The 20,691-nt window shown below is 49.3% G+C and overlaps 1 protein-coding gene across 2 annotated transcripts in view; it reads left to right on the plus strand.

Annotated features, from left to right (window-relative positions):
- VSNL1 (visinin like 1) overlaps positions 1 to 20,691 on the plus strand; it is a 100,113-nt gene that overhangs the window by 75,587 nt on the left and 3,835 nt on the right. The gene's annotated exons all lie outside the window — the stretch shown is intronic.

Here is a 20,691-nt window from a genome sequence, read left to right on the forward strand (position 1 = left end):
TCTCTTATTCCCTCTGTCTTCCACTCCCCCTGCTTGTGCTCTCTCTCTCTCAAATGAATAAATAAAATCTTAAAAAAAACAAAAACAAAAAACTGTCGATGACAGAAAGTGACCAGACCAAGGCCCAGCAAGGCAGCAGACCAGTAGGCAGGGGCAAATACATCTCTAAGAAAATGTGTTGGCTGCATGAAGGCTGAAGATTGTTTCTGTATAAGGTACAGCATTCAGACATTTTAAAACAGAGCTTCACCGCAAGCGGCCCTGACCTGACAGGAAGTTTGGCCTCCTGCCTGGTGTTCAGCCCTGCCAGCCTCTTTGAGGATCCAGGGCTCAGGAGCTGACTCTCCCCGCTGCCTGCTTTCAGGCCTTGGCGTCCTCATTCTGTCCCCTGCTCACCTGCTTTCATCCCTGCCATCCCCATGGCCACAGAGCCTTGGCTCTTTCTTGTCTATATTTCAAAACTCCTGGTTCCCTCTAGATACAAATAATACCCGCCTTCAGCACGGGGCTCAGAGCCAGGCGAAGCTTTGTTGACCCCAGCGATCTCCTGCCTCTACATTTCCTTTGGGTCTCCACCCCATTTGGCCCCTCTCCCGGGCACCCGGCCTGCCTCCCTGCCTTGAGTCTTCACCCAGCCCCAGGCTGCGTTTTCGGGCTGTTATTAAGTTCCTTAACGCTCAGGATGGTTTAGTGAAAGGCTTGGAAGTAGACAGATCTAGGACTCAATCCCAGAGCGTTAGCTACCCCGCCTTGGGCAGATCAGCGAGCCCTCAGCAACTCCCATGACATGGGGCAACACCACCCACCTCCGGAGTCGGAGAGAAGTTGCTGTGAGATGTTCACATAAAGCATCTACCCAAGGAGGTGCATGCGAATGAGCACCCTTTCGCTTCACTCCAGAAAGGCCTTTTGGGTCACCCCTACCAAGACCTAGGTTGGGACAGGTTCTCCAGAGGAAGATATATTTATCCAGAGCTTCAAGGCTCACAGCTCTGTGAGAAAGAGAGATGGCTGTTCACACCCCAGAAGCCTGATCAGTTGGGCAGACAGAAATAAGCAAATGGACGCTCCAAGTTCTTGGACAGGAAAAGACTCAGAATTGCAGAGATGCTAGCGCTGCCTAAATGAATGCCACAGCTCAAGGCAATCGTGATCAAGACCTCTCTGGGTTTTGCTTCATTTGGGTGTTTTGCAACTTGACCAATTATTTTGAAGTTCCTCTGGGAGAATATATGTTCAATAATAATCAAAAAAAGGGTAAAGGGGACGCTTGCCACCTATTAAAGTGTATTATAACCTTGCAATAATCAAGGAACTGTGCTGTTGATGGAGAATAGACTGACCGGTAGCCAAAGAAAGAGAACAACCAGCTCACACACGGACCCCAGCATCTAGTGTGAGTGTGGCATTTCGCACCAGCAATGAGAAAATGGACTCTTCATGCAATCCTGTAACAGTTGTCTCTGCCCATCAATGTCACAGAATAAATGTGGATGTTTGGAGATAAATGAGGGAGCTAGAGAGAGAGACTGAATAAGCAGACAACATAGGGAATATTTTGAATCTCAGTGTGGGGAAGGCCTTTTGGGGACCCCAAACCCAGAAGCCATTTAGGAAACTACCAACGGACTTCACCTAAAAACGTAAACCTCCTTAGCAGAAAAATGAAACAAAACAATTATAATCAAGCTTACTTAGGATTTTCCCAAGGGAAATACGAAAGCTATTAAAGGGTATACAAAAGATAGATACAACCTCACTGGAAATTAGGGAAATGCAAAAATGCCTGGAAAATAATGCGGTATTGTGTTTTATCAATCAGAGGAGAGATTGGGGAAAGTGCTAGCACCCAGCGCTGTCACGGTTGCAAGACAGACCAGCACTCTGATTAGCTATTGGAGTAGCGCTGGGCGCTCTGCATCAAAATTAAAATTTGTGTACTCTTTCACCAACAATCTACTTTGGGAGACAACCAGAACAATTTTATGAATACAAAAGTGTCACCAAAGTATTGATAACAATGAAGTTTTTATCAATTGCCTAAGAGTTAAGATCTGGTTAAATAAACTATGAAATGTATCAGCCATAAAAAAGAGTCATTTATGTAAAGTCAGTGGCATAAAAAGATTTTCACAAAGTAGTTCATTTTTGTGTGTTTTATTGGAAGCAGGACTCCAGCTCGGAGACTCAGGGGAGAAGGCAAAGAGAGTTCTGTCCTGGGTCTCTCCTTCTGGGTCCGTGGGGAAGGGGATTGTCCCTGCACCACGATCTCAGGATGCTCCTTAACAGCAGGGTAAGGAAAACTAGAAAGGAAGTGGTCTCCGCGGTGAGGGGCAAAATAGAACCTCCCTCCCCCAACTCAGACTCCCCTGCCTTCAAGCGGTCTGTTTCTCACCCCTTGCCCTCAGCCGCCAATGGTGGAGGTGACTCCAGGAGCTCTCCTCAGGTTACACACTCGGGGGTGGGGTGGGGGGGCTCCCCTCATGAATACTGGATGCCTTTAACCCTTGGGGGTCCTGAGCAAGGCTCAAGAGTCCTCCTGCCAACCACTCCCTCCCTGAAGAAGGTTCCAGTATGGCTCAGAAAAGCTGAAGGTGGAGTTCTGCGTCTTCAGGCAACACAAGTGGTGGGATGAAGCTTCCCTGGGGTCGCTCTCTTGTTGCCCTGGGGTCCATGCCGACCGTCTGAGGAGCTATGTCCAGAGCACCGAGGCGTGAAAGGCTGGAGATGTGTCTCAAGGTCGAGGCGCTGGGGGTGAGATCCAGAGCGTCTACGTGGCCCAGACCCACGAGCTCTCAGGCCATCCGCTCCTCTTCTGCAGCTCTTGGCTCAGGCTGTAACCGCTTTGCAGAGCCTTCTCCAGCCGCCGGTTCCCCTAGGCTCCTCTTGGACGTCGGTGCAGTTGGCTGGGACGAGGGTCCAGAATGGGAGTTCGGGGGCTGGTAACCGGGTTGGCACGGATCCAGTGCATCCTTGGAAAGTAGGCTGGCGAGGCTGGGCACGTTCTTAAGTACACTGAGACTGGCGGCCGGCTCGCCAGGCTTCTGACCCGATGCAGGCCCGCCGGGCGGCGCTTGAGGGTCTCCGCGCACCTGATGGTCTCGGTGGTGGCCCGACCGCAGCCGCTGAAGACGGGGGCGCGCCAATATACATGCTTGTGAGTGTGTGTGTGTGTGTGTGCGTGCACACACAGAACTCTACATAGACACTTACATAAACAAGGACCCAAGGGAAGGAAAGGCTTTTTGTGGGTATGATTTCACTGCTGTATCCTGAATGCATGAAACATCGTCATTGTTCAAGAAACACTTGCTGAATCCGTGAATGAACGTCTAGAACAATGTTCACTGTTAAGAAGGGCTCTCTCTGAGTGGTAGGGTTTTGGATAGTAATTCCTTATCATTATGTTTTAATTTTTTTAGAAATGTGTTTTATCTTTAAAGTCAGAAAAAAAAGAGACAATTTTCATTAAATGAAAATAAAAGTACTTTTGGGCGCCTGGGTGGCTCAGTCGTTAAGCGTCTGCCTTCGGCTCAGGTCATGGTGCCAGGGTCCTGGGATCGAGTCCCCACATCGGGCTCCCTGCTCGGTGGGAAGCCTGCTTCTCCCTCTCCCCCTCCCCCTGCTTGTGTTCCTGCTCTCGCTATCTCTCTCTCTGTCAAATAAATAAATAAAATCTTTAAAAAAAAAAAAAAGAAAAAAAGGAAAAGAAAAGTACTTTTAAAAATATCAACAGTGAATCTCCATTATACACTGAAAAGAATACTGTTTGGAGAAGAATTACAAGAGAAATGTAGAAATAAGCACGTAAAATATATCTCTTGGTTAATTTAATACTAAAGTAAGAAAAGAACTGTATATGAGAGATCTTGTGGAGGGGCTACCCTCACCCCTTATTAGTCAAGAGCTATTTATTGAGTACCTCCTTTATTCCAAGCATTAAGGATTCATAAATGAGTCAGGCATGACCCTTCTCTTGAGGACCTCATAGCAGAGTGGGGGACAGGTGTATAAACAGATCATTACAATGATAGTAGTAAGTGTCCTGAACACGTCGATACAGGCAGGGCTTAGGTGTGGGAGAGTGTGGGCTTAAAAGGAAAGAACAATCTAGGAGGACAACTCAGAGGAGGTGACCTGTGAGCTGAGTGACAAAGGCCAGGTGGGAATGAGCAAGGAGTGAGAGAGAAAAACGATGTTCCTGGCTGAGAGAAAAGTGTGGGCAAAGCGTGCAAGAGAACTTTGGAAGGATTCCCAGTGGCTCAGTATGGGCCCGGAGTGCCCGAGGTGTGGGTTGGGAAGTGAAGCTGGAGAGATTTGCGGGCCCCAGGTGGTCCAGAAGGGCCTCCTGTGACTGGCTAGCCCTGCGCCGCTTGGTTCAGTGCTCGGCTCTTGCCGTCAGGCAATTCTTCATAATTTTTTAAACAAGGGGCCTGCATTTTCATTTGGCACTGGGCCCCCCAAAGTATGGAAGGAGTCCTGTCAAGACAAGAGGCTGGCTCCGTACTGCAGGTGACCAGGAGAGACGACAGCTCTCTTCCTCTCCCTCTGCCAACCTTTGTGTTTAGGGGTCTTCTCAACACATTGTCTAGGGAAGGAGCAACAAATAAAATAGCAACATGCGGCAGTGGCCAGGCCAGGGAAGATGCCCCGCCGCCATGTGTGAGTGGGAAAAATGAGTCCCAGGCAAAGACTTTCCAGGGCCTCCGGTACCTCCCCCTACACCTCCTTTTGCTTCTGCTTGGATATTGAAATTAGCCAAGCAAAAGAGCAAGGTTGTACGGTAGGAGCTGGGAGACGAGCAGGACAGGTGTTTTGTGTATTTGGTTTTGCTTTGCTGGGAGCACAAGAGATGGGACCTCCCTGCTTGAGCTCATTTAGCCCCAGCCCCCCACCATGTGCCCTAGACTGCTCCCACATCATCTTGGGCTCCTGCTGTAGGGGGTTGCTGCTAGGGTGTGGTTCTGCGCACTGCCCCCCCCCCCGCCCCGCCAAACACACGTGCTTGCAGCTCTAGGCACATGAGGGTTTGTTTCTGTCACATGACGGTTTCCTTCCACACATCTCCGCGTGCACCCGCTGCTTAGCAACAGGCCGATGGGCAGAGCTGGGAATTAATGTCCCTCTGGCTGCTCCAACCACGGGTGCCCCTTGGGAGGCGAAGGGTCCACGGGAGCGACTTGAGCTGAAGAGCAGGGGTGTGGGGCCACCAGAAGGACACTCCAGAAACGCTACAGTCAGGGCTCTGGTGCCGTGCCAGGAATCTCAGAGGCCTGCTGGGAACAATGCTCCAGAAAATAGAATCCCAACGCAAAGTGCAGGGAAGCTGCAGGGATGACTGGTAACAGGTGGCAGATGAAATGTAAAAATTCAGAAGTATCTGCTGATGGGATTTGCCTTAGTGGGATCTGGGTTCAGGTCATCATCTGCACTGCTTTGTGGTTCCTGCCTTTGGAGCTTAAGGTCAAAATCCCCTCCCCATGGAGTCCTGCCTCTGGTAGAACAGCAGGGCAAAGGGGATCTGCACCAGGGCTCTGCAGGTGGCTTTGCTAGGTTCGCATCTCATTTACTGTGTGACCTTGAGAAAATCACTTAACCTCTCTGTGCCTTCATTTCCTCATCTATGAGCCCTACCTGCTAGGACTGTCTTGAGAGTTAAGTTAAAACAGGTAAAAGGACTTGAAACAGTGTCTAGCGCATGGGTGTGAGCCAACGTGTGGTCAATTACATTTCTCCAGGGTAAGAGTGGTTTGTTGTCAGAGATGGCACAGACTCCAAAACGTAGAAATCCATGATCCCGGGGGCAGGAAGAGATGTAAGCTACCTTTTTTTTTTTTTTTTAGTGTCTTCCAGGCACCTAGCATTGTACAAAATGCTTTACATCAGCTATTGCATCAATCGTACGTACCTGGGCTTGATCTTTTCAAACCCATGGGAACGGAGACTCAGAAACAAAGTGCCCTGCTCAGGACCCCACCCCACTCCAGAAGTAGAGCTGGGGTTCGACGCGGTCATTATAGCTCCAGAGCCCTCACTCAGTCCTCTAAGCCAAGCGGTCTCCCCTATTGCTTCTCAGAGAAGGAAAAAAAGTACTGATTTCTCTTGGAGGGTCAGGACTTGCTAGAGAGAGCTCCTCCCCAGAATAACATTCCAGAAGTATTGTATGACATCGGTGTGATGGCCGTGGCAGTCCCTGGTGCATGGTATCTGGGATGGGGAAATACTAGCCAGGGTTCTAGAAGCATGGAAGATGTTCCCAAGAGATGAAGGCATTAGACACGTGCATGTGGAATGTGGGTTTGCGTAACCTCCACATAAGCAGGAGGCCCAGACTGGCCCCTTGCTGGCCTTCAAGCCTGGTGTGTCCAAGAGCAGGAAGAGAAACTGGGCCTGAGAAGTTACAGGCTCACGGCTTTCCTGATGAGCACACAAACCCCTGCTTCCCGGACGGAGGGGACGCTTGCTCTGAGACGCATACATATTCCTGAAGTTCATTTATAGCAAGAGCCTGAACGCATTCGTTCGCCTTGTCCGTGTGTCGGGGGCTGTAGGGCTCCATAATGTAGCCCTCAGCCTCGGGCACTCCGAGCGTGGCCAGTGGGAATGCAGATGGGCCTTACGTATGCCACACACACCCCGAATTCAAAGACTTGGTCCCCCCAAAATGTAAAATATTTCATTAATAACTTTAGTATTGATTACATGTTTAAATGATATCATTTGATATGCTTGAATATTGAATATAGTGGGTAATTAAAATATGTTGTTAGAATTCATTTTACTTGTCTTTTTTCTTAACTTTTTAAGTAGTTATTAGAAAATTGCAGATAATGGATGTGGCTCACAGCCTCTTTCTGTTGGACAAGGCTCCTCTCCAGGGGATGCATAACAGGCCTTGCCCTTGGCGAGTGCTTCAGTGGTCATAAAGCATCAGCCCTTCTTTATGGTAGAATCACAGAAAGTCAGACCTGGAACCAGGATCCCTGAGCCATTTTGTTCGGTCTCCTGGGGTACAGGCACAGAAACTGAAGCACTCAGAGGAGAAGGGACTGCGGTGCTCCCGGGAGAACCTTGGCCCACCCCCCGCCCCCATTCGCAGACCCCCAGCCAGGGCGGGCTGGCTTCAGCACCTCCTGCCCTGCCCCGGCATCCAGGCCCCCTGCTCCCCTACGCTCTGCTCTAGGGAAGGCTGGGAGGACTCTCCTGGGGGAGTCTCTGCATCTTTATTCATGAGCCTGGCAGAGGGCAGCCCAGGGAGCCTGCCGAAGGCTGCTCTCTGCTTTCCCTGCAGAGATAAATATGGAAATGTGGGAGGAGAGCTTCCCCGTCAGGAGCCAGGACTGCTGCCTCATCTGATGCTGACAACTAACTAGGGCTGGAGGAGGAGGCTCCTCGGGGCTGAAGCCAGCCGAGTGTCCTCCACCCAGCTTAGGTGACCCCTCCAGCCTCCTGCCCCTCACTGGGCAGAACCACCCCAGGCAGGCTCGGCTGACCCACCGGGCATCTCCCCCTGCTGACTCTTGGTTTCTGTTCCCCACAACAGCCCCCATAGGCTGCCTCCCAATACCCCACAAATGCACTTGTGCCTACTTACCTCCTGGCACCCTCTGAACCCCACTCAAGCCCCCCAGCATGCCTCCGCCCCCTCCCCAGGCCTGCTTGGGCTTCCTTCTTCAAATCCCAGACACCAGCTGTCTACGTTCTTGCTTCGTGTGTTTCGTGGATCAGCAGCTTCTGCAACCCGAGGGAGGGTGTAAGATATGCAGACACTGCGGGCCCCATCCCAAACCTGCTGAATCAGAATCTGCATTTTCACAAGACTGACAGGAAACCCACTAGCATGGGGCTGAGCTGTGGCCCCAGCAGGTTAGCCCGGGAGCCAGCCCCGAAGCCAGCACAGCGCTGAGCTTACGGGGGACACTCTGCTCACAGAAAGAATGCCCTTCATTGGGTCCCCAGAGCCCATGTGGCGTTTTCTCAGGTGCTATCCACATAATCACCCACTGCCCTGGACGGTGCTGAGCAGTTAAGTCAAGAACCCTTGGCTCTGGGCAAAGCCCAGATTGCTTAGGGAGCAATCTCTGAGCAACTTGGCCCATCGAGAGCTGCCGAAGAACTGCTGACCTCACCTGCCCCTGGTCTTTTTTTTTAAAGATTTTATTTTTTATTTATTTGACAGAGAGAGAGACAGCGAGAGAGGGAACACAAGCAGGGGGAGTGGGAGAGGGAGAAGCAGGCTTCCCGCGGAGCAGGGAGCCCGACGCGGGGCTCGATCCCAGGACCCTGGGACCATGACCTGAGCCGAAGGCAGACGCTCAATGACTGAGCCCCCCAGGCGCCCCTCCCGCCTGGTGTCTTGGCTGCATCTGTCTGGCTTGCTGGATGCAGATGGTCTGCTGTGTCTCTGTGCTGAGGGTCAGAGGCAGGACCGGGGCTTTGCCTTTTTTGGTGTCTGTGTTCCTGTAGTAGTCAGATCAGAAGCTTGTAGCTCGGGGCCCATGTAGAGCCTCTGGAGCCAGACGAGTTCAGATTCTGCCGTTAGCCAGGTATGTGCTCTAGGTTGGACACAGTAACATCATAGACCCGGGCTTCTGTGCTCATCTGTGTAATGGGACCCGCAGTGATACCTACATCAGAGGGTGTTAGAGGATTACATTGTTAAATATTGACAATGTGCTTAAACCACGCCTGGCACATGGTACGTGCCATAAAAGTTTAATTAAATCAGCATCTTTTGTTAAGGATAATGTTGACAGTGTGCAGAGTTAGAATCATAGTTGCTGATAGCACCCCAGGGCTCATAGAGAACCAACTCCCTCATTCTACACAAGAGGATCCAGGCCCAGATTGTCACATCCCTCTCCCAGCGTTCAGACAGCCAAAAAGCAGCACAGCGGGAACTTGGACTCTGACTCTCCTCTGCTCGGGGGGTCGTGCCCTGCAGGACCTGATCAGAAAGAAGAACAGCTCAGAGCCTGGCAGCCCACCCTTGTGGCTCCTGCCCTCTGTTCTTGTTAGGGGCGAGGATTCTAGCAGTGACCTCTATCGACAATCCCTCCAGAGACTTCCCCTGTGCCCTGAAATCTAATCTCTAAATCAGTCCTTCTAGACCACAGAATCAGGAATCAGATAGCGTTTGCTGGGGGCACACCCTGGGGAGAGGAAAATCAGCAGCCTGATTTTGGGAGGAGAGGCAACAGAGGAAGCCTCCTCCCATGGAAGGCTGGCTCACTCCTTATTCTGAGGCTCTGCAGGGATGATAAGGAATGAAAGAGAGCCCGCTGCCCCCAGGGGCTTGTCTCCTCTTTGGCGGAACTGGTACCCAGTCCTGGGCATCCTGACTCATTCCAGCCCAGCAACCAATTCTCACCTCCAGCTCCTTTTTCATATGAATAAACTAAGGCTTTGAAAAAGATTACAAACCCTTTGTCCAAGTCCCACATCTAGTAAACTGCAGAAGTGGTCTTCAGTACCAGACCCCTCCTGAGCACAATCTCACACCCCCAACATGGCGCCCGCACTTCCCTACAGGATGTACTTCCTTTGTGTCTGGGGCCGCCGCACCCACACCTTTTCCTATACCTCCAGTGGCAAAGATGGGAGTATGTGGAACTGGCATAATTGAGTAGAAGTTACAGATATGTCAGTACTGGGGGAGAGTAATAAATTTGGGGACCCATCTTAGAGTAGGTTGGAAGATTCCTCCTTCCCGGTCAATGGAGGACACATCTTCAGAGGCAATGGCCCGGAATATGTTCATTTCTTACAAACTTCAGCTTCTGCAGATATAGCTCCCCTTGCTCAGGCTACCGTTGCTGCCCCCTCCCTGTGTTGCGGACAGCTCCCTCTCCATGGCACAGACCCTGGTGGCCTCTGGCATGCTGGTAGGGCTCTGATTGAGATGCAGACCGGCTGAGCATTCTCATCATTGTCACCATGACGTTGTGAAACGAGTTGGGTGGAGAGTGACATGGGAATCCATCTTGAACAGATCACTCTATTCTAGGAGGAGTGGGAAAGATGAAACAACCAGTTTCGGAACCAGTTGCAAAACCTGCTCTACCCACTTCAGTTGGAGTAATTGAAGGGATACTAGGCAAGAGGTGTCTTTCCAATTTTCCCCATAGCAACCAGCCTTCTACCAAACACCTTCGAAGATCCTCACCCCTTGTCTGGTTTCAAAAATGAGCTCCTTCTTAAATTGGTAAAACAGTCTTCTCTCTAATTAGATTGCCTTTAAATGGAAAATCATGACAATTTCCAGAGTATAATTACTATTGGTGAGCTCCTATTTTGTAACACATGCTAACGGTGGACTTATTTATGTTGATTTATGTTGGCTCAAGATTAATCAGCAAGTGAGGTACTAGAGGAAACACCCTGCCCCAAATCAAGATGTCATTGATACAATTCATAATGTGACTTGGGTATTGGACAGAAATAAAGAAAGAGTTCATTTGATTTTTTTAAAGTCTGAGTAACCAATGAGTATCTGTCAGGCGCTGTGAAACTTCCAATAGGGATAGAGAGAGAGAGATGATAAAGGGATAGAAATAGAGAGAGAGAGAGAGAGAGAGGGAGATAGAGCTGAGAGATAGAGATAGGGAGAGATGTTATAGGGACATAGATATCTATAGATATAGAGACGACGGAGATACAGATACAGATACATAGATATCGATACTGATGCACATAGAGATGTAGATAATATTCACCCTTCAAAGTCTGATCCTGTAATTAAGACATACCAACACAAGGTGGCAATATGATAGCTGCTTTGGTTAATAAATGCAAAATAATGCAAGTACCATCCATTTGTCAAATTCATTATTAATTAATTCTTCTTCTTTTTTTGAGATTTCACTTCTAGAATCACAAAAATAGATAAAATAGTATAGCTAAAAGGAATTTTGAAGCTTATCTGATTTGTGCCCTCATTTTATATCATAAAAGGCAAAATGGCTTGACTTAAGTCACACCCAGACACCCTGTCACTCAACCCAGCATCCTTTCCTCTACAACACGTTGCTTCTTTTATCCATCCAAAGCATTTATAGAGCACCTACAGTATACCAGATCCTAATTTGATATATTAAAGAGCAAAGCATATTCCCCTTAAAGTAGAGGTGATATGGGCTATTCTCTTGGTGATAATTCTAAAGCAAAAGAGACCCGAAGATGAGTGAGGAATCTGGATTTCTGCTGCCTGAGCCTCGTTTTCTATAAAAAAGTAACAGAACTTCCCTGGGAGTTCATGACCTTCTTGGGGCAGTGTATAACGGTCAAAATGCATACAGAGAGACCTGGTCTAGGACCTAAGCGAACATTGTTTCCTCTGCCCCAAGAGGCAAAAGTCCCCTTCTCTAGAAATTTAGTTCAGGACTAATTTTCTTCTCAAATACATGTAGTTCTACAGGAACCAGGGGTTAATAGTGGTTGCCTTGTACGAAAGCCTGGAGCCATGAGTGCAGAAAATGGATGTTGTCCCCCGGGGGACAAGTGAAGAGGCAGCTCGGCGTGGGGGGGGGGGGGGTTTGAATCCCCTCCCAGGGAGCCCACATGTGGAAGGCACCTCCGGCTCTGGGCGGCACCTGCTCCGGGACACGGACCCGCCCTTCGCTTTTGCTCTGATCCTTTGTTGCCTCTCCTCACCCTCCCTCCTGCCCACACAGAGCTCCGCATAGAGCCTGGCACCAATTAGGGTTTTGTGAGTATCTGTTGAATGAAGACGTTGGCAGAAAACAGCTCTTGGACTCACCGTTTCAAATTAAGGGGAAGTGTCTCTCTCTTCTTCCCATCCACGTGACCAGGTACGTGCACGGCTCGGGGGATGATTCACAGCACCATGAATCATCAGCTAAAGTAGTAATGGCAGTGACAGGTTTTAAGGCCAAATGGTGAGCTTTCTGTAGCACAGCTGACTTCAGACAATCTTCAGAACCCATTTCGGCCCTTCCACTGGTCATCGTGTGCATTTGCTGCTGTCTCCTCAGGCTTGAAAGAGACCCGCTGTGCTGAGTCACTTGGTCATTCAACAGACGTTTACTGGGCACCTTCTGTGTGCCTGGCCCCATACGAGGCACGAGGGATTTTAGTGGTGGGGAAAACCAGGCCCTTCCCTGCCCTGTTTAGCTTAGTCCACGAAGGGAGAAAGGCATTAATCAGACAGTCCCATGAACACAGGATGATGGTTACCAAGGGCAGGACTTGGTCCCGTGCACGCATGTAATGGAAGGTTCTGAGCTGGACTCAGAGAAGGCTTTCCTGAGAAAGTGAAGACTAAATCAAGATCTGAGAGGCAACAGGTGTTGACTGGGCTGGGGCAGGAAAGGAGCATTCCAGATGGAGAGAATAATAGGACTGCTGCTGGACAGCATAGCAAGGCCCCAGGTAGTGGGAGGGCTCAGGGAACAGAGGACTGGACAGGACCCAGGAAGGCTCAGACGCTTGGGGAGAATCTCGTTCCTTCTTCTGGGAAGAATTAGATGTGACTGGTGGGTACGGGAAGTGGACACGATGAAGGGGGCGTGAGAGGTTCCCTCCGGAGCTATGGGGAGGAGGGAACGCAGAGCCCGGAGAGTGGGCATGGGGGGCAGTTAGGAGGCAGAGAATGTGGGCCGGTGAGGAAACAAGGATCCTATTCCTGGGTGAGGTTGCATGAGTGTGAAGAGCCTAAGGCTAAAACCAAATACCAAGTTAATCCTCAGGGGCCCCAGCTTGGCCAGCAGCCCGGGGTGCGTGCGCTGAGAGCCCACCACAAACCACCTGCTCACCCGGGAGCTGCCTGTAAGACCAGGGTCTGGGGTGCATCAGGGCAGCCTTGAGGGGAGAGGGAGGAGGGACCCTTCAATACCCAACGTCCCAACTCCATGCAGCCTCAGGCACCTTCCACATCTGTCATCTCCAGGAAATCTCACAACAGTCCTTCATAGTAGGAATTAATTCCTATCGCCCCATTTGGTGGACGAGGAAACTAAGGCCGAGAGACGCAGAGCCCTTCAGGATCCAGGGGAAGAGGTAGATTGTCGCTGGGAGTGGAAGTCTGGGTGCACTGGGCAGGTGTGGATCCCTCAGACAGAGCCTGTTTGCCTAGCCCGTCCCACCCCCTTAGTGGTCTGACCTTATGCCAGTTAGTTAACCCAGAATAATGACCCCCAAGTCCTCAACTTGAAGAACCAGCTGAGGTAGCATATAAAAAAGACCTTCTTCGGGCTCTGCTCCCTGATAGACACTCATGACAAGATGGCTGTGGAATCTGTGGCCCGAAGAGGTGGGTACGGAGCCAGGGATCCACAGCAGGCTGGAAGCCTCTGGCCAGTTCCAGCAGAGGTGAGGGCAGAGGACCTCGGAGGCCCGGGTAAGGGAGAGACGAAGAAGACTCCACCCTTGGGGAGGGGATTGTGTTTGTGGGTTCATTAGCCAGAGAACATAGGCTTCTGACATTTGAGAACAAAGGGAAACAGAATTGACCTGAGTCAGGACGTTTTTAAAGGGACAGCGTCCTGTGAGAGATTGGATGGCAGACTTCTCCAAGCCTGTGAGCAGTGGAGCGTCCAAGAATATTCTTCTGTTCTTTGATCCCCTCATGAGCTCTATTTCAGGCAGACTAATGGGCACAAATCTATTCTGAGTTCGGAGGGCTGCTCAGCGTCAGCTGGGAGCTGGGCCTTGGGCAGAGCGTTGGAGAGACTCTGTCCTCAGTGGCCTTGCTGTCACCCACTCTTGGCCCAGCCCATCAACTGTCACAGTGGGCCAAGGCCATGCTGTGCAAACCTCCCTCCACCTGAAGGTCGGTCAGGGCAACCTCTAGGAGCCCTGCCTCCTCCATTAACTTGAGGCAGGCCCCAGTGGACGCTGGGAGAGCGAGGTTCTCATGGGAAATGTTGTAATGTTTTCTCTGCACTCAGTACCACTTCTGGAAGGATGAGATGTACAGGCAGCAAGAGAGTGCAAAGGGCTGGAGCGGGAGGTGCAGAGGACAGATTACATGAGGGGATGGAAGCACCGTGTTTTCAAGCCATTTCTTAACACAGCCACCAAACAGCCTTCTGTGCCGGGTGGGGCCCTGGGTTTGCAGGGTGGGGCCCTGGGCTTGCAGAGGCGAATGACACCATGCATAGTCAGCATGAGGTGTCTGGGGCTCATTCAACACATATTTATTTTTTTATTTTTTATTTTTTTTAAAGATTTTATTTATTTATTTGACAAAGAGAGACAGAGCGAGAGAGGGAACACAAGCAGTGGGGGAGTGGGAGAGGGAGAAGCAGGCCTCCCACTGAATGCGGGGCTCCATCCCAGGACCCTGGGATCATGACCCGAGCAGAAGGCAGACACTTAATGACTGAGCCATCTAGGCGCACCACACCACATATTTTAAAAAAAAAATTAATAGTCACAACTGAACAGGTTATTGAAAAGATGGAAATGCAGGGCTTCGGTCTTCTATCTGTAGGGAAAAGCCTCTGGTGGCTTTGGAGTAAGCTGGTGAAGTGGTACAAAGTCTCCTATTGTCCTCCTGAGGAGAGACCAAGTCCTCAAGCATTTCCTGGGGTTTTCTCTGGCACACTGGATGGTTCAGAGTAGGGCTGTGTAGTGCAGTTGGATACAATCTGGGTGAAATCCCAGGAAGTTTCAGACTCTGAGACCATTGCTGAACTATGATGAAGAAGAGTGAATTGACAGAAGCCTACATATTAGGGTGCAAGGAGAGGAACACAGAGGAAATTTTTGTTTAAGTTTCAAACTCATAAGATCATCCCCATTACTCGTCTGTGGCTCTACACACTTGCAGTGTATCATGGAGTAATTTTATACTTATTTATGCAGTTGCTTGCTTAGTATCTATTTCCCCTACTATCCTTAATGCTCTATGTCTTTCATATTTTATTCAGTATCTAACACAGTACTTGACGCATAGTAACCGCTCAATAAATGTTCAGTTAAAGAATGAATGAGTCATAAAAAATATCCCTCAGCCGCCCACCTTTTACTAATTTTCATGTAGTACGTACATGCTGCCAGAAGGTGGCGATAAATACCCACCCCCGAAGATTTCGGACCTTAGAGGGAAGGAAGCAAAGAATTACGTAATGTAACAAATACGTTTGCTTCATCAAATGTGGATTTAGGTTTATTGCCTCAGTTTGACATAGAGAAACAGCAGGATGAGGCAGAAATGACCAGACAGATCCGCATGCAAATCCTGCCTCTGTCACATGCTGCCAGGAACCTGGGGCAAATGCCTGGACCTTTCAAGCTCGCTTCCTTAACGACAATGCGGAGTTTAGGATGGCAGGTTTTGCTATGAGGACTGAATGAAGTAACACACATGAGAAGTATTAGAACTGAGCCCATTCCAGTCCTGTGTGGTAACCATTAAAGCGTTCCAACAAATGCTGAGACAGATGAAAATCTGTCCCCAACTTTCTACCTTCTGTTTTGTATGTCGTATTCTGGAAAGGAGTGTACATTTCTTACTGCTCCTCTGTATAACCTTGCAGCAGACTGACACAGGGGGAAGAGAATTAACTTCAGGGTTTGCTGGACCTTTCTGAGCCCATGTTTCCTTGCCCGTGAAATGGAGCTGAGGGTTACTGCTTGACAGGGGTATTGTGAAAACTAATAACGTAGCATAGACCATAGGACTCCATACAGACGCCGGTAGCCGCATGTGGTTATCTAAGTTGACAGGTAAGTTGAATAATATTGAAACATTCCGTTCTTTGGCTACACCAGTAACATTTCAAGGGTTACTTTCCCCACTGTTCTCAATTCTCTGTCTTTTTAAAATTTTATTCCCAGCACCTAAGACAGTGGTTGACCCAATACTGCTAGTAGGTATCATTTTGGACAGCGCAGTTATTGAATATTTTTATAATCACAAGAAGTTCTAGTGGACAGAGCTGGCTAGATTATAATGTCCAGTGAGTGGGGGCTGTTTTTAGCAGCAGTGTTCAATCACCTGGTTACCCTGAAGTTGGCACTGAAAGTGTCTCTCTCATTTGGTCACTCAACAAGATCGTATTCAGCACCTGCCATCTGCAGACCTGTGCTATGTGTTATGGATGCAATGGTGAGCAAACAAGGCTTTGCACTCTGGGAATTTACGGTTCAATAACAATCCCCTAATAAATAGGAATGATTAATAATGTTCATAAATAGTATTAATAATAATAAATATTGCCAAGTCAAAGTGAAAAAAACCCAAACCATCCCTTTGGCTTGTCTTGAGGATTCTAGGAGACAGTGAATGCGTAATCAGTTGCAACTAATGCAGGATTAGGAAGGACAACGTCAAGAAGAAATCGGTTCACTTGTTCATTCGCTAAGTCATTACTGAGCGCTTGCAATGGAGAGATTCAGTAAGGAACTAAACAGTGTAGCAGCCGAGGCTCTCTGCCCTCACGGAGTTTACATTTCTCATGGAGGAAGAAAGAGGATGAATAAACAATTGAAATATGTTGTACGGTAGTCAGCTTTTTGGAGAAAAACGAGGCAGAGAAGGCGGCTAGGAAATCCTGGGAATGGGAGAACTGACTCGAGGCAGGAGGAAATTAGGGGACTGTAGCCAGAATCCCATGGGAGGTGATCGGGCTCCGGCTGAGGCAGAAGGGAGAGAAGGGGGTAAGCTATAGTTAATCCTCCCAATGGAAAGTCCACTGGGGAGGTCACAGAGGGGGAGAAGCAGAAGAGGTCTTGAGCCACCAGGACTTCACTGAAGAGTGAGGAGAAGGAGATGTTGTCCCGGCCCGCTCTCTAGTGGTGCTAGAGGGGGCCCTGGGAGCTTCCCCGGGTCACAGCTCTGAAGACGGACAGCCCATGCTATCAGGCTGTGCCCACCTGACTGGGCTCCGCTGAGAATCCGAGGGGAGGGGTCCTGGTCTCCCCTCCACATGCCCCCCAGAAAGAGGATGCAGCCCTTCTTTGCAGCAGCTCCCCACAATCTGATGGCGCCCTCATTCCCAGGCTTCCTGGGAAGGGAAGTCAATAGGAAAGGAAGATGTGCGGCCCAGAAAACCTATCTCAGGAACTTCCAGAAGTCAGTGCAGGGGAATGCCATGGGACAGATGCATGCTTCTCCTGCTTGTCGTTCTGCAGGAATGGTGACATTTTCCTGTGGGTATCATGCTACACTTGGTGGGCTGGGTCCTGGCCCCACCGCAGACCAGCAACATGGAAAGCCCGAGTTCTCAGGGCACAACTGGGGCACAAGATTGTCCCTGTGGTATGACAGGGACAGATCAATGTGTAGTCTTGAGGTCAGAGGCTCACCAGCAGGGCCAGAAGTAGCCAGCGATGGAGGGCCCTTCCTGCCCCCACCTTCTGTCAGGCTCCCACTACTAAGCTTGGAGACCCAAGTGTCAGAGCAAAAAGGCTGTGGGCCCACTCAGGGGGAGTCCTACACCCGATGAAGGGGGCTCCAGAGGGCCCTGAAGAAACTGCCTCTGGTGAACCATTCTGGCCAGCCGTCATCCTCCACCCGGGAACCTCGGGGACCAGCCTGGTCATCTCCACCCCCAGACATGCAGTCCAAACTGCTGATGGTGCTCTTCTCACCCTGAGACTTGAGTCTAGGGTTCTGCTGACCAGTCCCTGGAGCAGACCCTGCTCCACCCCCCAAGCCCTGCTCTCCGAAGAGAAGCCTTCTCTCAGGTGCCCTCAGGAGGGCGGGCTGTCCCAAGGTGCCAAACCAGACAGGTGTGGCCTCCAAGAGCCCCATGACCCAGGTCCCACCATCACTGGAAGGACTGCAGTATCTGGATTCAGTCAGCTGACCATCTGCAACTGCTTCCAGGTGGCTTTGTTCTGTTACTGGAAATGCAAGATATACTTGAGATAAAATGTTTGACCAAAAGTAGAAAAACTAAGTGTGTATGCACACAGACATAAAATAGAAACTAGGAATTTATCAAAGACTAGCTATAGTCAATCATCTAATACAGTTTCTAAAATTTCTCACAACTAGATTCATCTTCTTTCAAACAAATCACTATGGACTGAATATTTGTGTCCCTCCCCAAATTCACATGTTGAAACCTAACGTCCCAAGGTGAGGGTATTAGGAGGTAGGCCTGTTCAAGGAGTTTAGGTCATGAAGGTGGAGCCCTCATGAATGGGATTAGTGCCCTTATATAAGAGACCCCACAGGGGTGTCTGGGCGGCTCAGTTGGTTAAGTGTCCAAGTCTTGATTTCGGCTCAGGTTATGATCTCAGGTTTGTGAGATCCAGCCTCACGTCAGGTTCCGTGCTGGGCATGGAGTCTGCTTAAGATCTTAGGATTCTCTCTCCCCCTTTCCCTCTGGCCCCCCCCAAAAAAAGAAGGAAAAAGAGACCCCATAGTTTCCTTACCTCCTATGAGGACAAAGCAAGAATTTAGCAGTGTGCAACCCGGAAGAGGTCTTTCACCAAAAACTGCCCCTGCTAATACCTTGATACTGGACTTCATCCTCCAGAACTGTGTTTATAAATCATCCAGCCTGGGACATTTTGTTACAGCAGCCTGGATGGACTAAGACACAGTGGAATTATATATTATAGAATATATATTATACACACACACACACATAAATATACATATGATTTTTCAACCTCAAAGTTTTTTATTTATTATAGAGACTTGTAGATTATTAATGCCACTGAAAATTATTTCCACATCAACAAGAAAAACACACTGAATTTAAAAAATAAAAGAAATTTTAAGCAACAATACACAAAAAATACTTCTACTTCTCAGGCACTATCGTAGTCCAGAAGTGAATATGAGTTCAAGACCCCGATTTCTTCCTAAAGACATTGAAGAGTGTGGCTTCATTTTTCTGTGATGATCCCTCCAGAGCTGAATCATTTCATCAAAAGAAGGAGCATTCCCCTGATTAGAAAAACTCCAAGAACTCAGAACATGATAAGAGGAGTTTTCTAAAGGGAACAAGCCCTCCAGATACGTTAGCACACGCTCGGTCCTTCTGAAGTAAACGTGTTGGCTATAAAAGTCAGTAAATAGACCTTCTACAAGGCACATGTAACTTTTACAGCTCAATCGATTTTTTTCCTCGAGAATTTTCAGATCTAAATTTTTAATATACTGACTTGAAGTTCCCTGCTATTTTTAGATAAAACTATCAGATATCCCTTCCCTTTAAAGTATGCTATGTGAAATAAAGGTTAAAGCATTTCACTGCCAGAAAACCACACAGATGGAGACAATTACCCAGGGGTCTCAAGTCACAGCATAGCAAGCCTGGTGGATACACAGCACTGAGAGATGAGAATCTGCCAAGGGCTCACTCTGCTCTGCTCTGAGGCCATTTCACAGGGCCCAGCTCTCCCCAAGACTCCTGACCACAAGGCAGATAAGACACATCCGCAAAGAGCAGAAAGGGGTGAAGAACATTCGTGCACAAGGCACTTGTGATATGATGATATAATAAGAAATATATACTTGGTCTCAGTTCCCAGTTCTGACACCAGAGCTTCTAAGACCCTTGGACTCTCTGGAAGGATAACAGTGTCTTTTGTATGCTAATGAGGTGACTGGTGGCTGGGGGCCCTTTGATAGCTTCCGGATGGGAGCTGGTCAGACAAAAGACTGGAGGCATGATTAGAGGATGGGAACTCTGGGGAGGGGAGAAGGGCTGGAGATGGAATTCAATTGTCTTAGCCAGTGATTTAATCAACCATGCCTAAGTAATGAGGCCTCCAATAAAACCCTTCAACTACAGGTTTGAGGAGCCTCCCAGTTGGAGGACTCACTGAGGTGCTCTTCGGGTGGCTGCCCGCAGAGGGCCCTGTGCACCCTCCGTGCACTTTCCCCTACACCTTGCCCACTGACTGTTCCTGAGTTGTGTCCTTTAAAATAAACCTGTAATAGTAAATAAAGTGCCTTCCTTAATTCTTTGAGTAGTTCTAGCAAATTATTGAAGGAGGGCCTTGTGGGCGCCCCCCCCCCCCCCCCCGCCCTTCCTACCAGGTCTATCAGAAGTACCAGGGACTGACCACTGGCATCTGAAATGGGGGCAGTCTGGTGGGACTGAGCCCTTCCCTGTGGGGTCTGCCCGGACTCCGCCCAGGGGTTAGTGTCAGAATGGAACTGAATTCACCTGGACCAGGTTAATAATGTCCAGAAAATCAGAGTTGTTAGGAAGGAAAAACCAAAAACCAAACCCAACCAAAACAAACCCCACACATTTGGTGTCAGAAGTATCATAAGTTTAAAAAAACGTTCAGAGCACATGTGAATTAAACTTACCTATTTAGAAACTGTCAAGGTCAAAACCGTGTAGTTCAAAACTCAGCACCTGGTAGCCTGTCCTCAGGTACCCAGGCCCCTAATGGCATTATGGGGTGAAGCGGAAACAGGCTGAGCGGGTAGGAGAGGACAGGAGCCTTTCCCTCTTAACTCTCCACCTTGAAACCAATCCTGTAGTCTTGCCCCCTCCTCTGTCCCAGTTCTCATCAGTCCCGCCTTGGGTTCCCCCATTAACTGTGAAATCCCAGAGCCCGGGGACTACGAGCTGTGGATCTCTGCTTTCCCAGTACCAAAAACGGGGCCTGGCCACAGTTATGGGACCTCACGGGGAAATACACATTTCATTTCTGCCCAGAAATGTTCCACCTTCCAAGGGCTTCTAAGTATGGGAGGTGTGGGCAGCAGGCCCCAGGGCAGGAAGCACAGTGAGAAACATGAGCTGAGGG

This window comes from Mirounga leonina, unplaced genomic scaffold, assembly GCF_011800145.1.
Source record: "Mirounga leonina isolate KUSES-001 unplaced genomic scaffold, KU_Mleo_1.0 Mir_125, whole genome shotgun sequence".
In the NCBI taxonomy this organism is placed as follows: Eukaryota; Metazoa; Chordata; class Mammalia; order Carnivora; family Phocidae; genus Mirounga; species Mirounga leonina.